The sequence below is a fragment of the Nicotiana tabacum genome, chromosome 15, assembly GCF_000715075.1.
Source record: "Nicotiana tabacum cultivar K326 chromosome 15, ASM71507v2, whole genome shotgun sequence".
NCBI lineage: Eukaryota > Viridiplantae > Streptophyta > Magnoliopsida > Solanales > Solanaceae > Nicotiana > Nicotiana tabacum.
Window position 1 is genome coordinate 77,024,694 of NC_134094.1, and position 27,643 is coordinate 77,052,336.

General features: G+C 42.8%; 1 pseudogene; it reads left to right on the forward strand.

Annotated features, from left to right (window-relative positions):
- Positions 1-10: 10 nt before the first annotated feature.
- LOC107763579 (very-long-chain 3-oxoacyl-CoA reductase-like protein At1g24470) lies at positions 11-27,643 on the forward strand (annotated as a pseudogene).

Here is a 27,643-nt window from a genome sequence, read left to right on the forward strand (position 1 = left end):
TTAATTCAATCACTCATTCATTTATTTTCTTGTTTTCTGTTGTAAAAATAAATCAAAGTGTAAATAAAAAGCAATAAATGTTTGATAGGACATAGCAATTTGAGAAACATTCTGATCTTATCCTCCAACTACTCAAGAAGATGCTTTCAACTGCCATGGATCACCTCAAATCTCAACCTTTCTTAATTCTTCTTCTCTCATTTATTGGATTCATCTCCTTCTTCAAAAACTCCTTTATTTTTCTCAAATGGATCTTCATCACATTTTTCAGAAATTCAAAGAATCTTAAATCTTATGGCTCATGGGCACTCATCACTGGCTCAACTGATGGAATTGGAAAAGCTTTTGCTTTTCAACTGGCCCAAAAAGACAATCTTAACCTAATATTAGTGGCTAGAAACTTAAGCAAACTACAACAAGTCTCTGCTGAAATCAAAGCTCAAAATCCAAATACCCAAATCAAGATTGTTGTTCTAGACTTCTCTGGTGATCTTTCTGCAGGAATTCAAGAAATGAAAAAGGCCGTTGAAGGGGTAGATATTGGTGTTTTAATTAACAACGTTGGTGTCACATATCCAGGAGCCATGTTTTTTCATGAGGTTGATGAGAACATATGGAAAAAATATAGTGAAAGTGAACCTGGAAGGTACTGTTGAATTGTACGTATTCCTATTTTATTTAAAAGCTTCAACTGTACACGTTCCTCCTCGGCAAGTTTAATTCTTTTTCATTAACCTAACATATTAATGGTTGGTGCCTAGCGGTGTCTCTGCTTTTATATTGAATTGTGTGGCTATCTGATTTAAATTTTTTTATTAAAAAAACACATTTTTTAAATTAATTAATTATGTCTTCAACGGTCATTCATGTACGACTTTATTCTTTTTCATGAGCCTAGCATGCGTAAATTAATTTTGATAATGGATGGAAGCCTAGTGGTGCCTACTTCGATACTATACAGTATTAAATTGTGTGATTATTTTATTTAAAAATATACTTTAAGTTAAATATATTTTTATTTACTTAGTTATATTTTTAATAGGTACCACTTAGTGACAATGGCAGTGTTACCGGGAATGATACGTAGAAGAAAGGGTGCAATCGTGAATATGGATTCTGGTGCTTCAATTGTTGTACCTTCTCACCCTCTTTTTGCCATCTATGCTGCAACTAAAGCGTGAGTCTTTCTTCTTCTAGCCATTTATAATTTTCTTTTCATCATTTTATGTGAACTAAGGTTTTTTTTTTTCCTGTTAGTTTTCATGTGAAAATTGAAACAAGAATTCCTTTATAGTAAAATTACTACAGAAATTTGCTTATTATGCAAAAAGTTAATCAATATGTCGAGTCTTCTTTTGTCAGAAGAATACATAATAACTACATACTTAAAATTGTTACCTCTTCTATTTGACCTTTAAAGAAAAGACGAAATTAGAATTTATGTGACCATTTAGTACAGTTGACGTTAGCGGCGGATTTATATTATACTTAGTTATGAGTCGAGCAGAATTCAGTAATTTTAGCTCAGTTAAAATTTATTTAATATATATAAATATTTATTATGAATGTAACTCCGTAAGTTGTCTAGTTCTAAAATCTAACAGACTAACACTACAAATTTAAAATTTTAAATCCGCCTTTGGTTGAAGTTCTTTAGTTCTCTCTAGTGTATCTATCAACATATATAGGTCTTCCCTTCTAGTTTTGTTCCGTTTTAAATTTCACATTTTTTATTAAAACGAACATGCAATTACCACGTTTCTTTTCTTTTTTTCATAAAAAAAATAACACAAGCTTTAGGCCAGTGTTCTTTCTTAATATTTAGAACCTACACGCTTTAAATACTAGCTCCTTCTTTGCGTCAGTATAGATACCCGTAGCTAGAACGTTTGCTGGTGTCTACTTTTTGATTCATAATGAATGCCTCTGCTTGGTGTTTTATGGATAAAAATTGTGATATTTACCAAAATCCAGTTAAAACTTGATGAAGTATTAGTACTCCTTTTCTTCTTCTCTTTTCTTTCTGCGCCACTCTTCAAGGATCACAGCTCAAATTTCAATGTAGTGGTCAGGAGCCACTCTGTCACATTTAAACCAGAAAACAATAGTCTTGACTCTTGTGTACTTGTTGTCTTTGATTTCATATTGAACCATCTTCTAGTGACTGTGACTGTGAATAAAGTGTAACCCCCCCCCCCCCCCCCCAAAAAAAAAACAAAATAAAAGGAATGGCAAGGTTTTTGATTAGTGTTAGTATACCATAGTAACACTAAAACTACCAGTACAGGAACGAAAAGGAGAATAGCTCGACTGCCTACTAATTTTCTAATCTCTATCTTAATCAAAAAAAAAAAGGAATCAAACACTTGAGAAAGGGAGTCTAATTGTACCAAAAATAAAGATGGAATTGTCACGACCCGAAATTTCCCATCAACGAGGTCGTGATGGCGCCTAACATTTCACTTGCTAGGCAAGCCAACGTTAGAGAACTATTTACCAATTTCTTATTTTCATTCAGTAATTAACCTTAATTAACTACAACGAAATATAACCAGTGCGGAATATCATAAATCTGTATTAACTACCACCACCCGGATCTGCAGTAGCAATTCACGAGCATTTTAGAATTTACAACAAGTAATAGTCTGAAAGAAATACAACTGTCTGAACGAAAGAAAATAGTAAGACATAAAGGATAGACGGGGACTTCAAGGTCTGTGAACGCCGACAGATCTACCTTGAGTCTCCGGACAGCGGACCAGTAGCAAATCTCGATCAACCTGAGCCGGTATCAAAATCTGCACAGAAAGTGCAGAGTGCAGCATCAGTACAACCGACCCCATGTACTGGTAAGTATCGGACCTAACCTCGGCGAAATAGTGACGAGGCTAAGACAAGACACCCACATATAATCTGAACAGTATAATCATGCTAGATGCAATAACAATAAGTAAAACAATAATGCAGAAATAATGAAAGGGGAACATACAGTGGGGGAATGCAACATAAAGGGTGAGAATAATGAAAGGACATAATTAAATAGGAAATCTTTAAACAAAATGAGCAATCAAGACAGCAAGGAAAACTGCATGGCATCACCCTTCGTGCTTTTACTCTCAACCTCACCAAATAACAAATAAGACTGCATGGCATCATCCTTCGTGCTTTTACTCTATTCCTCACAATATAAATAAATTATGCACGGCATCACCCTTCGTGCTTTACACTCTTCCTCACAATATAATTAAATTATACACGACATCACCCTTCGTGCTTTACACTCTTCCTCACAATATAATTAAATTATGCACGGCATCATCTTTCGTGCTTTTACTCTCTTCCTCACAATTCAGAGAATCAATAACAACGGATAGAGAGTAGTTTCACAAGAAATCAATATTTCATAAATGATTACTTTCACAATTTAACATCTCAACCTCGAATCAATATTCATAATTTTATCGACCTTGTGGAACCGGATACAATTCTTCCAATATTTCAACAACAACAACAAGCATGGATAGCAAGATTTAAGACTACAAATTTGCAAGAAATGAAATTTCACTCGCATGCTATGACTCGACCACAACGTATAGATGCTCGTCACCTCAACTATACGTCGTATTCAACAACAAAATACGTAGCAAATACTCACACAATACCTACTCCCTCAAGCCAAAGTTAGACACAACACTTACCTCACTGCGAAGGCCACTTAATTCTCAATCACAACTTTTCCTTTTGGAATTCTCCTCCAACCCACTCGTATCTATTCAAAAATGACTCAATAGTATTAAATATTGCTAAAGGAGTCAATTACATTGCATAAATCTAGATTTCATAAATTTTTCCCCAAAAAGTAGAAAATCGACCCCGGGCCCGCTTAGTCAAAACCCGAGGTTCGGACCAAAATCCATTCACCCATTCACCCCCGAGCCCGAATATATAATTGGTTGTGGAATCCGACCTCAAATCGAGGTCTAAATTCTCAAATTCCCGAAATCCCTAGTTTCTACCCTAACCCCTAATTCTATCATGAAAACTCTAGATTTTTTGTTAGAAATTCAAGAAATGTAATGGGTAATTAAAAAAAATGGTTTAGAATCACTTACCAACACTTTGGGGAAGAAAATGACTCTTGGAAACCCCTTTTAACCGTTTGGTTCTTGAAAATGTTGAAGAAATGGCTCAAACCCTTGTTTGGAGTCTGTTTTAAGCCACTGGACAGGTCTTAATCGCGTTCCCGAGAGGCCTGTCACGATCGCGATGAACAACAGCCTAAGGCCTTCGCGTTCGCGAGTCTTCCTATGCGTTCGCGTAAGGTAACTCCCCCTAGCCTTCGCGTTCGCGACCCAGTGGACGCGTTCGCGTAGAAGAACATGACCAACCCTCCCCAGGTCCCCAAGTGCTTCACGTTCGCGATGGTCAGGTCGCGTTCGTGAAGGGTAAATCCACCATAACTTTGCGTTCATGACCAGGCCTTCGCGTTCGTGAAGAAGAAGTCTCAGCCTCACCAGTTTACTCTTCGCGTTCGCGAGAGGACCTTCGCGAACGCAAAGAAGGATATGCCAGACACCAGAATCTGCAGAAACCAGATTTTTCCCAAGTCCAAAATATCCTGTGGCCTATCCGAAACTCACCCGAGCCCTCGGGGGTCCAAACCAAATATGCACACAAGTATAAAAATATCATACGAACTTGCTCGCGTGATCAAATCGCCAAAATAATACCTAGAACTACGAATTTAGCACTAAATCAAATGAAATTCTCAAGAACACTTTAAAATCTATATCTTCTCAACTGAACGTCCGAATCACGTCAAATCAACTCCGTTTCTCACCAAATTTTACAGACAAGTCTTAAATATCATAATCAAACTGTACCGGGCTCCGGAACAAAAATACGGATCCGATACTAACAATGCCAAATATCGATCAATTCTTAAAAACAATTAATTTTCAGACTTTTAATTTTCATCAAAAATTCATAACTCAAGCTAGGGACCTTCAAATTCGATTCCGGGCATACGCCCAGGTTCCATAATTCGATACGGACCTACCGAGACCGTCAAAACACGGATCCGAGCCCGTTTACTAAAAATATTGACCAAAGTCCACTAAAATCAACTTTTAAGGCAAAAATTCTTATTTTTTCATTAGTTTTCAACATAAAAGCTTTCCAAAAACCTGCTCGGGCTGTGCGCGCAAATCGAGGAGGGTAAAAATGAGATTTTTAAGGTTTAATAGTGCAAATTTGAGTTCTAAAGCATAAGATAACCTTTTGGGTCATCACAATCTCCACCTCTAAAACAACCGTTCGTCCTCGAACGGTCATAGAAAAGTATCTGGGCTGGTGAAAAGGTGGGAATATCTACTCCGCATATCGGACTCGGACTCCCAAGTAGTCGCCTCAATAGGCTGACCTCTTTACTGCACTTGAACTGAAGGGTAACTCTTTGACCTCAACTGACGAACATGCCGGTCTAGAATGGCCACCGACTCCTCCTCGTAAGTCAAATCCTTGTCTAACTGGACAGAGCTGAAATCTAACACGTGGGACGGGTTACCATGATATTTTCGGAGCATAGACATATGGAATACCGGATGAACTGAGGATAACCCTGGAGGCAGCGCAAGTCTATAAGCTACCTCCCCCACTCTCTCGAGGATCTCAAATGGCCCGATATACCTAGGGCTCAACTTGCCCTTCTTCCCAAATCTCATAACACCCTTCATGGGCGATACCCGAAGCAATATTCTTTCTCCAACCATGAATGCAATATCACGAACTCTACGGTCGGCATAACCCTTTTGCCTGGACTGAACTGTGCGAAGCCGATCCTGAATAATCTTGACCTTATTCAAGGCCTCCTGAACTAAATCTGTTCCCAATAATCGAGCCTCTCCCGGCTCGAACCACCTAACTGGCGACCGACACCGCCTACCATATAATGCCTCATAGGGAGCCATCTGAATGCTCGACTAGTAGCTGTTGTTGTAGGCGAACTCTGCAAGGGGCAAGAACTGATCCCACGATCCTCCGAAGTCTATAACACAAGCACGGAGCATATCCTCCAAGATCTGAATAGTACGCTCGGACTACCCGTCCGTCTGAGGATGAAATGTTGTACTCAACTCAACCCACGTACCCAACTCACTCTGAACTACCCTCCAAAAGTGTGAGGTAAACTGCGTACCTTGATCAAAAATGATAGACACGGGCACACCGTGAAGACGGACGATCTCCCGAATATAAATCTCTGCCAACCAATCCGAGGAATAGGTAACTGCCACAAGAATGAAATGCGCTGACTTAGTCAGCCTGTCCACAATGACCCAAACTGCATCGAACTTCCCCTGAGTCTGTGGGAGTCCAACATCAAAGTCCATAGTGATACGCTCTCACTTCCACTCAGGAATATCTAACCTTTAGAGTAAACCACCAGGTATCTGATGCTCACACTTTACCTGCTGGCAATTTAGGCACCGAGCTACATAGGCAACTATGTCCTTCTTCATTCGCCTCCACCAATAATGCTGTCTCAAGTCCTGATACATCTTGGTGGCGCCTGGATGAATAGAATACCGGGAACTGTGGGACTCCTCAAGGATCAACTCACGAAGTTCATCCACATTAGGGACACAAATACGACCCTGCATCCTCAAATCTCTGTCATCCCCAACAGTAACCTGCTTGGCACCACTGTGCCGCACTGTGTCTCTAAGGACAAGTAAATGAGGATCGTCATCCTGCCGATCTCTGATGTGCTCAAATAAAGAAGACCGAGCAACTGTACAAGCTAGAACATGGCTGGGCTCAGAAATATCTAACCTCACAAACTGGTTGGCTAAGGCCTGAACATCCAATGCAAGCGGTCTCTCACCAACTTGAATATATGCGAGACTACCCATACTGACTGACTTTCTACTCAAAGCATCGGCCACTACATTGGCCTTCCCGGGATAATACAATATAGTGATATCATAGTCTTTCAATAGCTCCAGCCACCTCCTCTGCCTTAAATTGAGTTCCTTCTGCTTGAACAAATACTGCAAGCTCCGATGATAAGTGAATACCTCACATGGCACACCGTAAAGATAGTGCCTCCAAATCTTCAGTGCGTGAACAATGGCTACCAGTTCTAGATCATGAATAGGGTAATTCTTCTCATGAACCTTCAGCTGCCGCGAAGCATATGCAATAACCTTGCCACCCTGCATCAATACCGTACCCAGACCAATATGAGATGCGTCACAATATACTGTATAAGATCCTGAACCTGTGGGTAACACCAATACCGGTGTCGTAGTCAAAGCAGTCTTGAGCTTCTGAAAGCTCGCTTCACACTCGTCTGACCACCTGAACGGGGCACCCTTCTGGGTCAATCTGGTCAACGGGGCTGCTATGGATGAAAACCCCTCCACAAATCGACGATAATAGCCCGCCAAACCCAGGAAACTACGGATCTCTGTAGCTGATGTGGGTCTAGGCCAGTCCTGAACTGCCTCAATCTTCTTAGGATCCACCTGAATACCCTCTGCTAATACAATGTGACATAAGAAAGCAATTGAACTCAACCAAAACTCGCATTTTGAGAACTTAGCATATAACTGGCTGTCTTTCAGAGTCTGAAGAATGATCCGAAGGTGCTGCTCATGCTCCTCTCGACTGTGGGAGTAGATCAAGATATAGTCAATAAACACCACCACAAAGGAATCCAGGTAGAGTTTGAACACCCGATTCATCAAATCCATGAATGCTGCTGGGGCATTTGTCAGCCTAAATGACATCACTAGAAACTCATAATGCCCATACCGAGTCCGAAAAGCTGTCTTAGGAACATCGGATGCCCTAATCCTCAACTGATGGTAGCTAGATCTCAAATCAATCTTTGAAAACACCTTGGCACCCTGAAGCTGATCAAATAAATCATCAATCCTCGGAAATGGATATTTGTTCTTGATGTTGGCTTAGTTTAACTGCCGATAATCTATACACATCCTCGTCGATCCATCTTTCTTCTTCACAAACAATACAGGTGCACCCCAGGGCGAGACACTAGGTATAATGAAGCCCTTATCAAGCAAATCTTGCAACTGCTCTTTCAATTCTTTCAACTCTGGCGGGGCCATGCGATATGGCAGAATGGAAATACGCTGAGTGCCTAGAGCCAAATCAATGCAGAAATCAATATCCATGTCGGGTGGCATCCCCGACAAGTCTGCAGGAAACACCTCTGGAAACTCACGAACAACCGGCACCAAATCTATGGAAGGAACCTCCGTACTAGAATCATGGACATAAGCCAAATAAGCTAGACACCCCTTCTCGACCATATGCCGAGCCTTCACATAAGAGATAATCCTGCTGGCAGAATGGCCAAGATTTCCTCTCCACTCTAATCGAGGTAACCCCTGCAAGGCTAAGGTCACTGTCTTGGCATGACAATCTAATATAGCATGATAAGGTGACAGCCAATCCATACCCAGTATGACATCAAAATCAAACATATCGAGAAGTAGGATATCTACACGAGTCTCAAGACTCCCAATGGTGAACACACACGAACGATAAACACAATCTACAATAATAGCATCTCTCATTAGTGTGGACACATACACAGGAGCACTCAAAGAATCACGGGGAACAACCAAATAGGAAGCAAAATAGGATGACACATAGGAGTAAGTATATCCCGGATCAAATAAAACTGAAGCATCTCTACTACAAACTGAAACAGTACCTGTGATAACAGCGTCAGATGACTCAGCCTCAGGCCTGGCTGGGAAAGCATAACACCGGGGCTGGGCCCCATCACCCTGAACTACGTCCTTGGGACGACCTCTAGCTGGCTGGTCTCCACCTCTAATGGCCTGACCTCTACCTCTAACAGTCTGGCCTCTACCTCTGGCTGCTTGACCCATGCATATGGCTGGCTGAGCAGGTGGTGCAACAATTGGTGCCGGAACCATAGCACGAGAACTCTGATGCTGTGAGCTGCCCATTGCCCGAGGGCAAAATCTAGCAATGTGCCTCGAATCACCACAAGTATAACATAACTTCGACTGCTATGACTACTGGCCCTGAAACTGAACCTGTCGACCTGAATAACCACCCTGATGACTCTGGAGTGGAGGTGCACTAATAGGAGCTGGTGGTGCACTGTAGGCTAGCTGGTCGAAATAATACATCTGAGGGCCACGACCACCTGAGGCACCGTGAGATGCCTGAAGCGCTGAATGGAACGGCCTGGGAGGATGGCCTCTACCAAAAGTACTCCTGCCTCTAGGTGAGGCACCGCTGAACTCACCGGAATGACGAGGTCTCTTATCAGACCCCTGACCTCCCTAAGTAAGAACCAGTTCGACTCGTCTGGCGACATTAGCAACCGCCTGAAAAGAAATCTCACTCCCCGTCTCCTTAGCCATTTGCAATCTAATAGGCTGAGCTAGTCCATCAATAAACCTCCTCACCCTCTCTCTCTTGGTGGGAAGCAGAAGAATAGCATGACGGGCCAAATCCACAAAACGGGTCTCATACTGAGTAACAGTCATACTGCCCTACTGGAGACGCTCAAACTGACGGTGACGCTCCTCTCTCAATGTGATAGGCAGAAACTTCTCTATGAAGAGCTGAGAGAATTGGTCCCAAGTAAGAGCAGGCGACCCAGCTGGTCTGGTCAACAAGTAATCTCTCTACCATTTCTTGGCGGAACCACTCATCTGAAATGCAGCGAAATCGACCTCATTGGTCTCCACTATACCCATGTTCCGTAAAACCTCGTGACAGCTATCAAGATACTCCTAGGGATCCTCTGACGGAGCACCGCTGAAGTGAACATGAAAGAGCTTGATAAACCTGTCTAATCTCTATAAGGCCTCGAAGACATAGCTGGCCCATCTCTGACCTATGCCGCAATAACCGACTGAACTAATCCGATTGGCTGAGCTACTGGAGCCTGATACTGGGGAGCTATCTGCTCCAGAGCGGGAGTGGTGGGAGTCTGAGCTCCTCCTCTAACCTGAGATACTGCTGGTGCCATGGGAAATGCACCAGTCTGGGCCATACTCTCCATAAGACCCACCAAACGGACCAAAGCGTCCTGAAGTACTGGGGTAGCAACGCACCCCTCCGGAACCTGAGCTGGTCCGGTAGGAACAGTCTGGGATGGAACCTCCTCGTCAAGCTCTATCTGAGGCTCCACTACTGGGGCTGCTGCTCGGGCCCTAGGCTGAGCTCTGCCCCTGCCTCGGCCTCGGCCTCGACCTCGACCTCTGCCCCGCGTAGGAGTTGTCACTGGAGGCTCTGGCTGCTGCTCAGCTGAAGAAGCGGTACGTGTTCTCGCCATATGCGAGAGAATAAAAGTAGAAGAGTTCAATCAGTATTGAGAAAGCAAAATCGCACGACAGAGAAGAAAAGAAGTGAAACTTGTTCCTAAACTTCATAGCCTCTAGAAGATAAGCACAGACGTCTCCGTACCGATCCTCCATACTCTACTAAGCTTGCTCGTGAATCGTGAGACCTAGGCAAGCTAGTGCTCTGATACCAACTGTCACGAGCCGAAATTTCCCACCAACGGGACCATGATGGCGCCTAACATTACACTTGCTAGGCAAGCCAACGTTAGACAATCATTTACCAATTTCTTATTTCCATTCAGCAATTAACATTAATAAACTACAATGAAATATAACCAGTGCGGAATATCATAAATCTCTATTAACTACCACCACCCGGATCTGGAGTTGCAATTCCCGAGCATTCTAGAATTTACAACAAGTAATAGTCTGAAAGAAATACAATTGTCTGAACGAAAGAAAACAATAAGACATAAAGGATAGACGGGGACTTCAAGGTCTGTGAACGCCGACAGATCTACCTTGAGTCTCCGGACAGCGGACCAGTAGCAAATCTCGATCAACCTGAGCCAGTATCAAAATCTGCACAGAAATTGCAGAGTGGAGCATCAGTACAACCAACCCCATGTACTGGTAAGTGTCAGACCTAACCTCGGCGAAGTACTGACGAGGCTAAGACAAGACACCCATATATAACCTGAACAGTATAATCATGCTAGAGGCAACAACAATAAGTAAAACAATAATGCAGAAATAATGGAAGGGGAACATACAGTGGGGGAATGCAACATAAAGGGTGAGAATAATGAAAGGACATAATTAAATAGGAAATCCTTAAATGAATTGAGCAATCAAGACAGCAAGGAAAACTGCATGGCATCACCCTTCGTGCTTTTACTCTCAACCTCACCAAATAACAAATAAGCCTGCATGGCATCACCCTTCGTGCTTTTACTCTCTTCCTCACAATATAAATAAATTATGCACGGCATCACCCTTCGTGCTTTACACACTTCCTCACAATATAATTAAATTATGCACGGCATCACCCTTCGTGCTTTACACTCTTCCTCACAATATAATTAAATTATGCACGGTATCATCTTTCGTGCTTTTACTCTCTTCCTCACAATTCACAGAATCAATAACAACGGATAGAGAGTAGTTTCACAAGAAATCATTATTTCATAAATGATTACTTTCACAATTTAACATCTCAACCTCGAATCAATATTCATAATTTTATCGACCTTGTGGAACCGGATACAATTCTTCCAACATTTCAACAACAACAATAAGCATGGATAGCAAGATTTAAGACTACAAATTTGCAAGAAATGAAATTTTACTCGCATGCTATGACTCGACCACAACGTATAGATGCTCGTCACCTCAACTATACGTCGTATTCAACAACAAAACACGTAGCAAATACTCACACAATACCTACTCCCTCAAGCCAAAGTTAGACACAACACTTACCTCACTGCGAAGGCCACTTAATTCTCAATCACAGCTTTTCCTTTTGGAATTCTCCTCCAACCCACTCGTATCTATTCAAAAATGACTCAATATTATCAAATATTGCTAAAGGAGTCAATTACATTGCATAAATCTAGATTTCCTAATTTTTCCCCCCAAAAGTAGAAAATCGACCCCGGGCCCGCTTAGTCAAAACCCGAGGCTCGGACCAAAATCCATTCACCCATTCACCCCCGAGCCCGAATATATAATTGGTTGTGGAATCCGACCTCAAATCGAGGTCTAAATTCTCAAATTTCCGAGATCCCTAGTTTCTACCCTAACCCCTAATTCTACCATGAAAACTCTAGATTTTTTGTTAGAAATTCAAGAATTGTAATGGGTAATTAAAAGAAAATGGTTTAGAATCACTTACCAACACTTTGGGGAAGAAAATGACTCTTGGAAAACCCCTCTAACCGTTTGGTTCTTGAAAATGTTGAAGAAATGGCTCAAACCCTTGTTTGGAGTCTGTTTTAAGCCACTGGACAGGTCTTAATCGCGTTCCCGAGAGGCCCGTCACGATCGCGATGAACAACAGCCTAAGGCCTTCGCGTTCGTGAGTCTTCCTATGCATTCGCATAAGGCAACTCCCCCTAGCCTTCGCGTTCGCGACCCAGTGGACGCGTTTGCGTAGAAGAACATGACCAACCCTCCCCCAGGTCCCCAAGTGCTTCACGTTCGCGATGGTCAGGTCGCGTTCGCGAAGGGTAAATCCACCAGGCCTTCGCGTTCGCGACCAGGCCTTCGCGTTCGCGAAGAAGAAGTCTCAGCCTCACCAGTTTACTCTTCGCGTTCGTGAGAGGACCTTCGCGAACGCGAAGAAGGATATGCCAGACACCAGAATCTGCAGAAACCAGATTTTTCCCAAGTCTAAAACATCCCGTGGCCTATCTGAAACTCACCCAAGCCCTCGGGGCTCCAAACCAAACATGCACACAAGTCTAAAAATATCATACGAACTTGCTCGCGCGATCAAATTGCCAAAATAACACCTAGAACTACGAATTTAGCATCAAATCAAATGAAATTCTCAAGAACACTTTAAAATCCATATCTTCTCAACTGGACGTCCGAATCCCGTCAAATCAACTCCGTTTCTCACCGAATTTCATAGACAAGTCTTAAATATCATAATGAAACTGTACCGGGCTCCAGAACCAAAATACGAACCCGATACTAACAATGCCAAACATTGATTATTTCTTAAAAATAATTAATTTTTAGACTTTTAACTTTTATCAAAAATTCATAACTCAAGATAGGGACCTCCAACTTCAATTCAGGGCATACGCCCAGGTCCCATAATTCGATACGGACCTACCGAGACCGTCAAAACACAGATCCGAGCCTGTTTACCAAAAATGTTGGCCAAAGTCAACTAAAATCAACTTTTAAGGTAAAAGGTCTTATTTTTTCATTAGTTTTCAATATAAACGCTTTCCGGAAACCTGCCTGGGCTGTGCACGCCAATCGAGGAGGGTAAAAATGAGATTTTTAAGGCTTAAGAGCGCATATTCGAGTTCTAAAGAATAAGATGACCTTTTGGGTCATCATAGGAACGGTCAAGGGGTTGGGGATCACGGAGGGGACGACATGGGTTTGAGGAAAGTCTAATTGTTTTTTTTACTTCCTTTTTTATTTAATTACTGTATTTTTATATTTTTTGTTACACTTGGTTCGGGCCTGTGAAGAGGAGAGGGCCTGATGTCCCATTTAGGAGGTGTGACAGGTTGACCATGGCGGATCAGATGAGAGGTAGACGGAGGCCTAAGAAGTACTGGAGTGAGGTGATTAGATAGGACATGACCCTACTTCAGCTTACCGAGGACATGACCCTCAATAGGAGGGTGTGGAGGTCGAGGATTAGGGTTGTGGGTTGACAAGCAGTCTAGAGTTTCGTCTAGGCATCCCAGTAGTATTAGTCCTAGTCTTGTATATTTTTATGCCTAGCCCCTTGCTATTTCATAGTGTCATTATTTCCAGCAAGACTGAATATATTTTTATAGTGTCGTATTATTCTTAGATATCTATTGTTGCACGTATCTTCATTTGTTCCCATGTCTACTTAGCTGGTTATTGCTACTTGCTACTATCTGTTTATTGCTTCATTTTCACTTCTTTTGAGCCGAGGGTCTTTTGGAAACAACCTCTTTACCTTCATTAGGTAGGGATAAGGTCTGCGTACACTTCACCCTCCCCATACCCCACTTGTAGAATTTCATTGGACTTGTTGTTATTGTTGTTGTAGTTACACTTGGTCTTATGAACGCGAGTATTCGTTAGACACACTTATGTCAAATAGAAGGGTCTAATTTGTCACTAGGTTAGTTAGAATGTCCACTTACAAAACATGCAAGTTTAAGGGTTTTTGTGAATTCAAAATTTTGTAAACCCAAAAGTGTAACATATGGATCCAAAAATTTGTGAGATAAATTAAGGCCCCACACAAGTTGTGCAAGGCAATCCATAAAACATCTCATCCTTTACTTTATTGCATGCATGGGAGGGCTGTGGTTAGACTTCTAAGAGGTCGTTTGGTAGAGTGTTAGAGAAAATAATGCATGCATTAGCTTTGTGTATTAGTAATGCTTTGTTTGATATACTTTTTCAACATATGTATAACTAATACAAAGATGATTGCGAAGGATTGGGATCGAAGTAAAGGTCTCATCAAGTCAGAATCCGGGGTACGTTGTCTGTCCTCGAAAATATCGAGGTCATGAGTCGAGATCGATCCAAATCTTGGAAGACTTCGGGTAATCGAACATGACCAACAGAAGGCCGTAATATCCGCAACCGGCCGAATATCATGGCGTGGATCTCGGCACGTATTGATGAAGAACCGGTAATCAGTTAAACAGAAGATTTTTTTACCTTTTATAGAGTTATACTTAGAGTAGGATTCCCCTACTATATAAAGGAGGGTCTGATAATTTATTAGGGACATTATAACAAGCATTCCAAAGTAATATACTACTATTTTCACTGTTATTGTAAGCCTTTTCAATCGCTCGTCAAAGTTGTCCAATGTGAGCCCGGATCGGAGGTGAATGCTTAACTGAGGCTGGAATTGTCCTCCTCGCGTGGTTTGAATTTACTGTATCTTTACTTGTCCATTCTAACTCAATTTATCATTTTGTATCAAACTAGTCTGCATATCCTTAAAACCACTCACAAATTTAATTGTTATCCAGTTTTAAGGGTAAACAGTTTGGCGCCCACCGTGAGGCTAAGGATAATAATGGAAATTTGATATAAATTTCCACAACACACCCCATTTCATTCTTTGAAGTGTCTTTGATTTCAGGTCTAAGTTTAAAATGTCGAACTCTCAATCCGCCCCTCTAAACACAGATGCTGAGACTGGCCACCATGGTGAGAACAACAACATTGTTCCCGATAATGAGGTACCCCATGCCGATCCAATTCCGGTCGCGGATTCGATCGATGCCAACTCATATGTGTCAATTAACACGAATTTGCCTACCGATCCTGAGAACGGCATCCGCGGGGGAGTCTGATCGGTATCCCAAAATACTCATGACAGTGAAAAGGAAGGGATCCATTTACGGTTGATTTTCGAAATGCTGCAGGTTCAGTAGGCAGCGATAGCCCAATTGCAAAACCAAAGCCGCGCTCCCAGTAGAGTTGAGCCCGAGCTGTCCCAGGAAAACACTCGCAGAAATGAACCAGCCATGGATAGGCCAAATGTAGCTGAACTCGGGACCAACCCTGAGATAATAAAGATGCTTGAGGAATTGACAAAATGGGTAGAAACGGGAGAAAAGAAGATCGATGCCAACTATAAGAAGGTGGAGACCTACAACTCCAGGGTCTACCAAATCCCCGGAGCACCACCGATATTGAAAGGCCTAGATTCTAAAAAGTTTGTTCAAAAACCTTTCCTCCAAGCGCAGCTCCGAAGCCGATCCCAAAGAAGTTCTGCATGCCTGAAATTCCTAAGTACAATAGAACAACTAATCCAAATAAACATGTGACCTCGTACACGTGCGCCATCAAGGGGAACGACTTAGAAGATGATGAGATCGAATCTGTCCTGCTGAAAACGTTTGGGGAGACCTTGTCAAAAGGAGCTATGATATGGTATCACAACTTGCCCCCCCCCCCAATTCTATTGACTCATTTGCTAAGCTGGCAGATTCTTTTGTAAAAGTGCACGCCGGAGCCATCAAGGTCAAGACTGGGAAGTCGGACCTTTTCAAGGTAAAGCAGCGAGATAATGAGATACTCAGGGAATTCGTGTCAAGGTTTCAAATGGAACGGATGGACCTGCTGCCTGTGGCAGACGATTGAGCCGTTCAGGCCTTCACCCAAGGACTCAATACTCGAAGCTCATTGGCTTCGCAGTAGTTGAAGAAAAATCTGGTAGAATATCCAACCGTAACTTGGGCCGATGTGCACAACCGGTACCAATCAAAAATTAGGGTCAAAGACGATCAGCTTAGGGTCCCTTCCGGGTTTGTTTATCCCATCTGAGATAGTGACAGATCCAAAAGAGACATTGATCATGAAGCAAGGTCGAGTAGAGATCGGTATCAACCGTACAACGGTGATCATAAGGGTAACGGGTATGGACAGAACCCTGTGAGAAGTGAAAGGAGAAACGACCGAGGTCAAAATAACTGGGGATTCATGAGCAAAAATAGTTTCCACAGGCCCATCGGGCCTAATGAAGTGCTGAGATTATCGAAGTAGAGCTTCAACGTCGATGTTGTTGCTATCGTGTCTGCCATCAGACGCATCAAAGACACCAAGTGGCCTCGATTTATACAGTCTGATCCAGCCTAAAGGGATCCCAACTTAATATGTAAATATCATGGCAATCACGGCCACAAAACAGAGGATTGCCGACAATTGAGCGAGGAAGTAGCCCAGTTATTCAACAACGGAGATCTCCGAGAGTTCCTGGGCGATCGAGCCAAAAACCATTTCAGGAATAGAGATTCTAGTAAGCAGATCTAGCATGAGGTGCCTCAGCACGTCATTAACATGATCATCAATAGGGTCGACATCCCCCAGGGGCCGATGTTAAAGCACACCAAAGTATCCATCACGAGGGAAAAATAGACTCGAGATTACGTACCAGAAGGAACCTTGTCTTTCAATGACGAGGACGCTGAAGGCATTGCGCAGCCCCACAATGATGCACTGGCAATATCTGTACTCATAAATAAATCTTGAGTTAAGCATGTGTTAATTGATCCAGGTAGCTCGGCCAATATCATTAGATCGAGGGTTGTGGAACAACTAGGTCTACAAGACCAAATCGTGCATGCAATCAGAGTTCTGAACGAATTTAACATGGCACGTGAGACCACTAAAGGGGAAATAACATTACCGGTGAACACCGCTGGAACCATCCAAGAAACAAAGTTCTACGTGATCGAAGGAGACATGAGGTAAAATGCTTTGCTTGGGAGACCGTGGATTCACAACATGAGGGAAGTACCCTCGACGCTGCACCAGGTGCTGAAATTTCTGACGCTAGGAGGGATTAAAATAGTTTAAGGGAACAACCGGACACAAAGGAGATATTTGCGGTCGACGAGGTAATCCCGGTATCCGCACTTTCAACATCGAAGGGTCTAAGTTTGGTGGCCAAAGAGGAAACCAAATAGCAATTACCGACACTAGCCTCGATCGAACCGGAGAAGCAGGGGACGAGTGAGGACAATGACTACGGAGTTCCCAGGTTTTTCATAGTCCCTGATGATTTCGAAGCCACCAAATCAATGGTCGAAGAACTGGAACAAGTCATATTGATTGAGCGCCTGCCCGATCATAAGATATACCTGGGCACGAGGTTAAATCCCGAGCTCAGGAAAAAACTCATTCAATTCCTTATAGCTAACATAGATTGTTTCGCTTAGTCCCACCTCAATATGACAAGGATTCCGTCGGAGATAACTACTCAAAAGCTGAGCCTAGATCCGAAGTTCCATCCGGTCAAGCAGAAAAGGAGGCCTTAGTCCGAAGTCAAGCATGCATTCATCAAGGACAAGGTATCTAAACTCCATAAAATAGGGTCCATCTGGGAGATTAAGTACCCAGATTGGTTAGCAAACGCAGTAGTAGTCCCTAAAAAGGGAATAAATTAAGAATGTGTGTAGACTATAAAGACTTAAACAAGGCATGCCCCAAGGACTCTTTCCCTCTGCCAAACATCGATCGCATGATCGATGCAACGGCCGGTCATGAGATCTTTAGTTTTCTCGACGCCTATTCCGGGTACAACCAAATTCGGATGGACCCGGACGACCAGGAAAAAATGTCCTTCATCACTAAATATGGTACCTACTTCTATAACGTAATGCCGTTCAGACTAAAAAACATCGGTGCCACTTACCAACACCTAGTAAATCGGATGATCGAAGAGCAAATAGGAAAATCAATGGAGGTTTACATTGACGATATGTTGGTTAAGTCCCTGCGAGTAGAGGACCATTTGAAACATTTGCAGGAAACCTTCAATATATTGAAAAATACAACATAAAGCTAAACCCGAAGAAATGCGCATTCGGAGTCAGGTCCGGGAAATTCCTCGGATTCATGGTGTCCTACCAGGGAATCGAGATTAATCCCGATAAAATCAAGGATATCGAGGACCTCACCATTATGGATAGTGTCAAAGCCGTTCAAAGGTTAACCAGGCGCATAGCTGCTTTGGGTTGATTCATCTCGAGGTCCTCCGACAAGAGCCATCAGTTCTTCTCACTGTTGAAGAAGAAGAATAATTTCTCATGGACCCCGCAGTTCCAACAAGCCTTGGAGGGAATGAAGCGGTTTCTTTTGAGCCCACCTTTACTATATACTCCGAAGGCAGATGAATAATTGTACATGTACTTAGCGGTATCTGAGATAGCGGTAAGTGGATTCCTGGTCCGGGAAGAGGAAGGTACGCAATTTCCTATCTATTATGTTAGCAGAACTCTAGACGAGGCCTAAACTAGGTATCCTCACCTAGAAAAATTGGCGCTCGCTTTGCTAAGCGCCTCTAGGAAGCTAAAACCGTATTTTCAATGCCATCCCATATGTGTTGTGACTATTTACCCATTGAGAAACATAATGCATAAACCCGAGCTCTCGAGATGATTGGCCAAATAGGTCGTGGAGATTAGCGGGTATGATATCGAATATCGACCCCGAACCGCCATCAAATCTTAAATTTTGGCGGACTTCATGGCCGACTTCACACCAGCCCTAATTCCTGAGGTCGAGAAGGAGTTGTTGTTGAACTCGGGGACCTCTTCCGGAATCTGGGTCCTCTTTACGGATGGCACCTCGAACGCAAAGGGGTCCGGGCTTGGCATCGTGCTGAAGCCACCAATGGGTAATGTAGTTAGGAAATCTATTAGAACTGTAAAATTGACTAACAACGAGGTCGAGTATGAAGCCATGATTGCAGGTCTTGAATTGGCTAAAAGCCTGGGGGCCGAGGTTATCGAAGCTAAGTGCGATTCTCTCCTCGTAGTGAACCAAGTCAATGGGACGTTCGAAGTCAAAGAGGAACGAATGCGAAGATACCTGGATAAGATACAATTGACATTACATCGGTTCAGGGAATGGACTTTACAACATGTGCCTCAAGATCAAAACAGCGAGGACGATGCTCTTGCTAACTTGAGATTGTCAGTTGACGATGATGAATTCAACACAAAGACGGTCGTACAACTCATGAAGTCGGTAGTGGAGGAAGGCCATGTCGAGATAAACTCTACGAGCTTAACTTGGGACTGGATAAACAAATACATAGATTACCTAAAGACCAAAAAACTTCCCTCGGATCCTAAAGAATCGAGACCTCTACATATGAAGGTGACCCGATTTAGCTTGTACAAAGACGGTACCCTATTTAGAAGACCCATCGCCATATGTCTAGGACTGGGGGACACCGAGTATGTTTTGAGGGAAGTCTACGAGGGCACCTGCAGGAATCATTCGGGTACCGAGTCGTTGGTTCGGAAGATAATCAGAACTGGCTACTATCGGATCGACATGGAAAAAGGCGTAAAGGAGTTCATGCGAAAATATGATGAATGTCAGAGGCATGCTCTGATGATCCATCAGCCCGGGGAACTGTTGCATTCAGTCTTGTTACCCTGGCTGTTCATGAAATGGGGAATGGACATCATTGGTCTCCTGCCCTGGGCGCCCGGTAAGGTTCAATTTATCTTATTTATGACTGATTATTTTTCTAAGTGGGTGGAAGCCCAGGAATTTGAGAAAGTCAGGGAGAAGGAAGTTATTGATTTCATATAGGACCACATAATATGTCGATTCGGAATACCGGCCGAGATCGTATGCGACAATGGGAAGTAGTTCATCGGCAGCAAAGTGATCAAGTTTTTCGAGGACCATAATATCAAAAGGATCCTATCAACGCCCTATCACCCTAGAGGAAACGTGAAAGAAGAGTCCACGAACAAAACCATAATCCAAAACCTCAAAAAGAGGTTGACCGATGCCAAAGGGAAATGGAATGAAGTCTTGCCCGAAGTCCTATGGGCATATTGCACGACCTCAAAATCCAGTACCGGGGCCACCCCATTCTCGTTGGTCTACGGTGCCGAAGCTCTTATACCGGTTGAATTAGGAGAACTGCGTCCCAGGTTCCGATATGCAACCGAAGAATCAAACGACGAGGCCATGAGTATGAACCTGAAACTGTTAGACGAAAGGCGCGAGACCGCCCTCGTTCGGTTGGCCGCCCAAAAATAACGGATCAAAGATATTACAATCGGAGAGCCAATCTTCGACACTTCAATAACGGGGACTTGCTGTTAATAAAGGTAACACTAAACACCCGGAACCCGAACGAAGGGAAACTGGGACCAAATAAGGAAGGTCCATATCAAATTATAGAAATCACTGACAAAGGATCGTATAAACTAGAAACGGTGAACGGTGAGCGGCAACCGAACAACTGGAACAAAACCCACTTAAAACGATACTACTGCTAAGGTACGATCCCATTTATTAACTTTATTTAAATATATTACGGATGGGACTAACACTTGTAGGTAACAACCAAGGAATGATGCAACTATTAGGCCCGAAAGCATGCGTTGCACTCTTTTTCCCTTGGACCGGTTTTTTCCCAAATGGATTTTCCGGCAAGGTTTTTAACGAGGCAACAATGGATCGTGCTAACTTAGAATTGAAGACCGACTATGAACCGGAGTCAAGGTTCGCATCAAAAATATCCTAGCTCTCTCTAAGATTGGCCCGGAATACTGGGGGCCATCGCCCTCGGGCAATGATTTTAGCAAGAAGGAAACTTCATGCTCAGACAAGTCTGGGCTTGGTGGATAGGATTTATTGTAAGGGCCAAACGGTCAAATGAACCGTGTCCACATAGACCACTTAAGCCATAACATGAAGCTTGTACACATTTACAATCTTGTATGTTGCACAGAAATAAAAGAAAGGTTTTACCTTACAGATACATATTTTGTCTAATCATTGTATTTTGTTCCTTAAAGACATCGGGCCCAAGGGCCACCTCTGTCCGAATCCAAGAGATCAATCCCGCTCGGGGACTACCGTCATGGACAATCCTAGATGACTCGGGCTACGAAGCCTGGAGGCACAAAACCTATTAGGCAGTGCCCGAACTTTAAAGTCTACGGCCATCCCCATCCGGGGAGTGTCATCCCGGGCGAGCCCGGATGACTCAGGGTAATGAGCCCATTGGGCAACACCCAAAATTAAGAGGCTACGGCCGTCCTAGAACGGCTCGGAGACGTCCAAGATCCGTAACCAAAACATAAGGCCTTCAAAATTTCCAAATCGGTTCAAAGGCTACCCTCGACAAAATTATAATCTAAAAAATTCTAAGTAAACACTTCAGGGAAAGCTTCTGGTCATACCGAGCCCCCACGAGTCTTAAGAAAAATAATATCAAGAACGACCATTGTTCGAACCTCCGAACAAGACCTGTTATTATGCGCTAAGGCATTCAAATTCTCTGCGATCATAAAGAAAGAAGCAAAAAGAAACAAGCTTGAAATTTGTCGAAGGGAAAAAGCCTTGTATATATACATAACTTTTTACAAAGGCCAAACATCCTCAACAAAATACAAAAGTACAAAAGAAAAGAAAAATCTACAAGGCACCTAAGAAGCCTGATTTTCGCCAGAGCCCGCCTCGTCACCGAAACCATCGGGGTCTTTCCCGTCCTCGGATCTGCCGGAACCCTCGAAATCTTCCTCTTCCTCGGAGTACGCCAACTTCTTGGCCTCGGCCTCAAGCCTCTTAACATTTTAAATCTCGGCCAATAAATTGAACCCCCGGACATGAACTTCCTCGAGAACCTCCCTCCGGGACTGCCACCTCACATATTTGACGATGGCCTTCAGGCGTTCCTGAGCCGCCTCAGCATCAGCTTTATACTGGGCCACCATCTCTTCAGCGTCGACCCTGGTTATTTCCGCCGCTGACTTGGCCACTTCAACCTCCTTGGCAAGGGTATCCCGTGCGACGACGATCGAGCCCAGCTGAGACTGGAGGTCTCCGATTTTTTAGGATCGGGTTTCAGCCTTCTCCTTCATTGATCGAAGTTGGGCCTCCACTGAGGCCAACTGATCCCGAGCGGTCTCCTTTTCCAAATCCAATCAATCCATATTGCACTTCCACTCCTCGGCCATGGCCTTGACTTCATCCATCTCAGCCCGAAGTTGATCGACCTGATCAACCTTCTGTTGGACCTGTGGATTCTGATCGTTAGACACCGTGCCTAGCTCATCATTACTAACTTCAAAGATTTTTACGTGTTCCAACAGGTCGGCGTGCTCCTTCTGAGCCGCGTCCAACTCGGCTCGGAGGCTCTTGACTTCTCCTTCACGTTGCTCGCTAAGAAGCTTATACATGCCTCTCTTCTCAACAAGCTCTTTGACTTCAGCCTCGAGTTGGCTCAGCTCATCCCGGTACCAGAGGAAGGTCTCGTGGTGGAGTACTGAGGCTTGCAAATACAAGAAAAGATATTAGAATTATCAAAAATTAGTTCAAATATTAGAAGGGATATTAGAATCATCAAGAATTATCGAGAATTACCCGGTTCAGCGCCTGTTGTGCTTCATTGAGCAGGCATGGTACGTCTACCTCGTTCATTTTGGCTTGGTCTTCTTTGGTTACTAGATATCAGAGATAAATGGCTATCCCTACGGGGGAAGAAAGAATCCGGGCATCCTCGGGAATGGTGATAACGACAGTCCGCTTCCGACCAAGATCCGTGCTCGGAGCAAGGAACTAATTGGTTTATCTCGGTCTCGAGCTCGACCCGCCAGTAGCCGAAGGTGAAATTTTCTTCGTCACCTCTAAGTCACCCAACCCGGTAAACTCCTCCGGGGCGGATGAGTCTATACCATCAAAAAAGCCTCGGAGGGGATCATCCGCTCTATGGACCTCCTTATGGGATCGCTCCTTCGTTGTTCGGGCTTCATCAAACATTGATTTTGTGAACGAAGGCGATCCCGAAATATCTATAATGCCGGGCAGGGCAGGACCGACATCTTGCAAGTCCTCGGCCCTTACCTCGGCATCAGCCTCACGAACTCGAGGGGGATTAGCTTGAGTTATTTCCCCCTCGGCTGCCACCCATTCCTCGGGGACAGATGGCTCATGGGCTATGAAGATGTCATACTCCTCGGGCTCGTCTCTGAGCCAGAGGAATGATTCCGAGTCAAGCATTCGGGAGCTTGAGGTTTCTTTTGGCTTACGAACCAGCCTCCTTTTCGTATTCGTTTTCTCCGAGCTTGGTGAACTCACAACCTTTTTTCTTTTCTTCTCCTCTGTTGTGGCCCCGAGCTGTCCCGAAGCAGAAGAATCGGCAGGTAAGCCCTCGTACCCAACCGGGGGCCTAAGCTCGACGGTGTTAGGCAAACCTGCAAAAGAGAAGTAAAGAAAAAATAATAAGAACGTGATGAGATGAAGCCTAACACAACCTACTCGGGAAAGAAATCTTACCATGGGAACGGACCTCCCAACGGCCCTTTGAGAGTTTGCGCCACGAGCGCTCGGAGTAGCGCATCTGTGAGACAATGCCTTTGACCCACTCCTTGAGTCGAGGGACAACATTTGGGACTCGAGCGACAGCTGCACCACCACGAATACTATTGAGAAAAAGAGAGATGAACATGAAATCAACATTCGAGGGAAAATTTTATTTATGTGATACATTGAACTTCTCGGGGAATGGTCTGAATTCTGCTAGGATCAAATTCGAGGTCCTCACCCAGACAAAACGACCTTGCTAGCCTCGATCCCAGTCCTCATCGATACTCAAAAATGGGGCTTTACTGGTCCGGCGTACAAGCTTTATCACCCCCCCCCCCCCCCCGGAAGATTCGGGGACTGTATAAACGGAGCAGATGATCGATGGTGAAGGTGCACGAATCGATTTTATTCACAAAAAATCGAAGGAGGATCATGATCCTCCACAGTGAAGGGTGAATTTGGCCGAGGCATACGTTATATCTCTTGCAGAAGTCCAAGATGACCGGATCCACCGAGCCCAATGTAAAGGGATAGGTGTAAATACTCAGGTATCCCTCTACATGGGTGGTAATGGCCTCTTCGGAGTCGGAGACCACAATGTCTTTGTCGGCCCAGTTGCAGTCTTTTCGGACCATGGGGAGGTCCTCTTCGGTGATTGAGCAAATATATCTCGAGGCATCCTCACATCGACCTTGAACCGAAGAAGGTTTCTCGACCTTGAAATCGTCAGCGATCGAACAACCTTCTGGAATGAACATTTTCAAGGGAGGTTCAGGAGCCGGTTCATCGATAGCCACATTAGCAGCAGGTCTCCCGAGGTCGACCACATCGGAAGTGGTTTCAGCAGCCGTTCGGGAAGTAGAAGTGACCTTTTGGGGAACAGATTTTGAGGTTTTTGCCATTGTTATAAGGGAAAGCTTGAAAGAGATAGAGAAAGGTTGAAAGCTCGAAGCTCAGATGTGTTGGCTAGAATAGATGATGAGTAAAAGTTTCAAAGGAATCTTGCATAACGGAGGTAAAAATTCTAGAACGTGAAAAAGAGTAGTGAAATCCTAAGGGTACGAGTGTAGACGGTTCAATATAAAGTAAAAAATAAACGAAAGAGGGGTTATTTATAATGGTTCCGCTACGCTTTGTCTACAGGGACAGCCGACCGGCAGATGACATGCATTTAATGCCACTATGACATGACTGACGAGATGTTTCGAGCTTTTTGTTGTTTATGACACGACGTATTGGAGAAGGAATCGGGATGCTCATGTCGTTTCTCGTCAGCCCGCTTTCCGAGAAACGAGGGGACTATCTGTATACGGGTAAAAATCGGGCTCATGATACACTCCGGCCTCCATCAAGGTAGAACGGGCTCAAAGATGATTGCGAAGGATCGGGATCGAAGTAAAGGACTCATCAAGTCAGAATCCGGGTGCACGTTATCTGCCCTCGAAAATATCGGGGTCATGAGTCGAGATCGATCCAAACCCTGGAAGACTTCGGGTAATCGAACATGATCAACAGAAGGCTGTAATATCCGCGACCGGCCGAATATCACGGCATGGATCTCGACACATATCAATGAAGAATCGATAATCAGTTAAACAGAAGATTTTTTTACCTTTTATAAAGTTGTACTTAGAGTAGGATTCCCCTACTATATAAAGGAGGGTCTGATAATTCATGAGGGACATTGTAACATGTATTCCAAAGCAATATACTACTATTTTTACTGTTATTGTAAGCTTTTTCAATCGTTCGTCAAAGTTGTCCAATGTGAGCCCGGATCGAGGGTGAATGCTTCACTGAGGCTGGAATCATCCTCCTCGCGTGGTTTGAATTTACTGTATCTTTACTTGTCCATTCTAACTCAATTTATCATTTTGTATCAAATTAATCCGCATATCCTTAAAATCACTCACAAATTTAATTGTTATCCAATTTTGAGGGTAAACACCTATCTTTTTCTTGATCAGACACTCTTCTGGTGTCAGTAATTCGTAGTAAATTCTTTCCAACATACAACAATTGGAGGTCCACTGCACTTTTGCATTTAACTAAAGTAGGACACTTACTAATACAAACTCGTTAGTCACTAGGAATTAGTACGAAGGCGAGCTATTCACATTAAACCACTATTGTTTACGATAATAGATACAAAATTACAAATTTGTTAGAACAAATATAGAATCACGTTAGCTTCTGAAAATCCATGTTCTTGATACCTTGTGCATGTGATGCCTCGTTTGCCCCGTCATATATATATATATATATATATATATATATATATATATATATATATATATATATATATATATATATATATATATATATTAAGCAACTTCCACATCACAATTTTTTTAACCTTCACCCCCAAAATCCAAACAAAAAATAATTGGATCTCCAGAGATGGATCTTATCTAATGCTATAATTAATGCTATTATATGGACTACTGGAATTGGATTTCTGGTGTATTCATATATTAATAAAAATTGAAATAAACATGCTCAGGTATATCGATCAGTTGTCGAGATGCTTATACGTCGAATACGAACCCCACGGTATAGATGTTCAGTGTCAGGTACGTACTACTAACTCATTATATCTCCATTGTTTAGTTGCAATATATTCCTGTCACGTTTCACTTTTTGAGAAGTAAAAATACGGAGGGAGTAAGTTATGATCTTCGGACATTCCAAATGCATTCAAAATATAGTACCTTTAAATCATGTCTTTTCACTTTACAAATTAACTTGACCGTATATGTCGATCTGCAATAATATATTATTACTATACATGATGGAATTGTCAATTTTCTCTATGAACAAACAACTTTCCCATCATTACTTTAATAATGAACTCTTTGTACTTTTATAATTATGAATGAATTTAATACTGTTATTTATTGAGCTTTTACTGATCCTTATATCTATGCTACCAATGCCTCTGGTTATCTGATACAGAGATTTTGTTGTACGTGAGCCCATAGTCTTTTCGTAAAATTTAATATTTTATATATATGTATTTATTAAAATTCGTATAATATTAATTGTTGACATACATGTTTTAAAAAGTCTTTATGGTGCACTTTATTGAATGTTGAGCTATTTACGAGTAGGAATATGAATCAATTCTCACTTAATATATTTTTTTTCTTCTTTTTTTTTTAATAGTTCACCCATTTACTAGAAATCTTAAATCCGCCTCTGGCTGCAACATATTAAAATATTTGAATAATGCAAAGATTCTTTACACTGTCAGAGTATATAAGTTGAATCTTAATTTAAAGTACATGGAGTGAGAAATGGAAATATGTAAAGGTGAATTTAAGATCGAGTTCATGGTTTATTTGTTTTAATTAGGTACCATTATATGTTAAAACTAAGATGACTTCTAGAGTTGCAAGCATAGAGAGATCTACATTGTTCAGTCCATCAGCGGAAAAGTATGCGAAAGCAGCTGTCGGACAAATAGGATATGGAGGAAGGAGAATGCCTTACTGGCCACATTCACTTCAATGGTGGTTTGCTTCTTTGTTGCCTGAACCTCTTCTTGATGCCTGGCGCCTCTCCATCGGCCTCAGCAGGAGGAGTAATAAGCACAATATTTATTAAGCTTTCATAATTCTTTACAGAGTAATTTCATTAGCTTTGTTTTATACTGTATAAATATTTTACACAAATATGTCAAGTATGATAGATTGCTCTCCAAACTGAAATTATTAATACCTATTATAGAGATGGATTCAAAAATA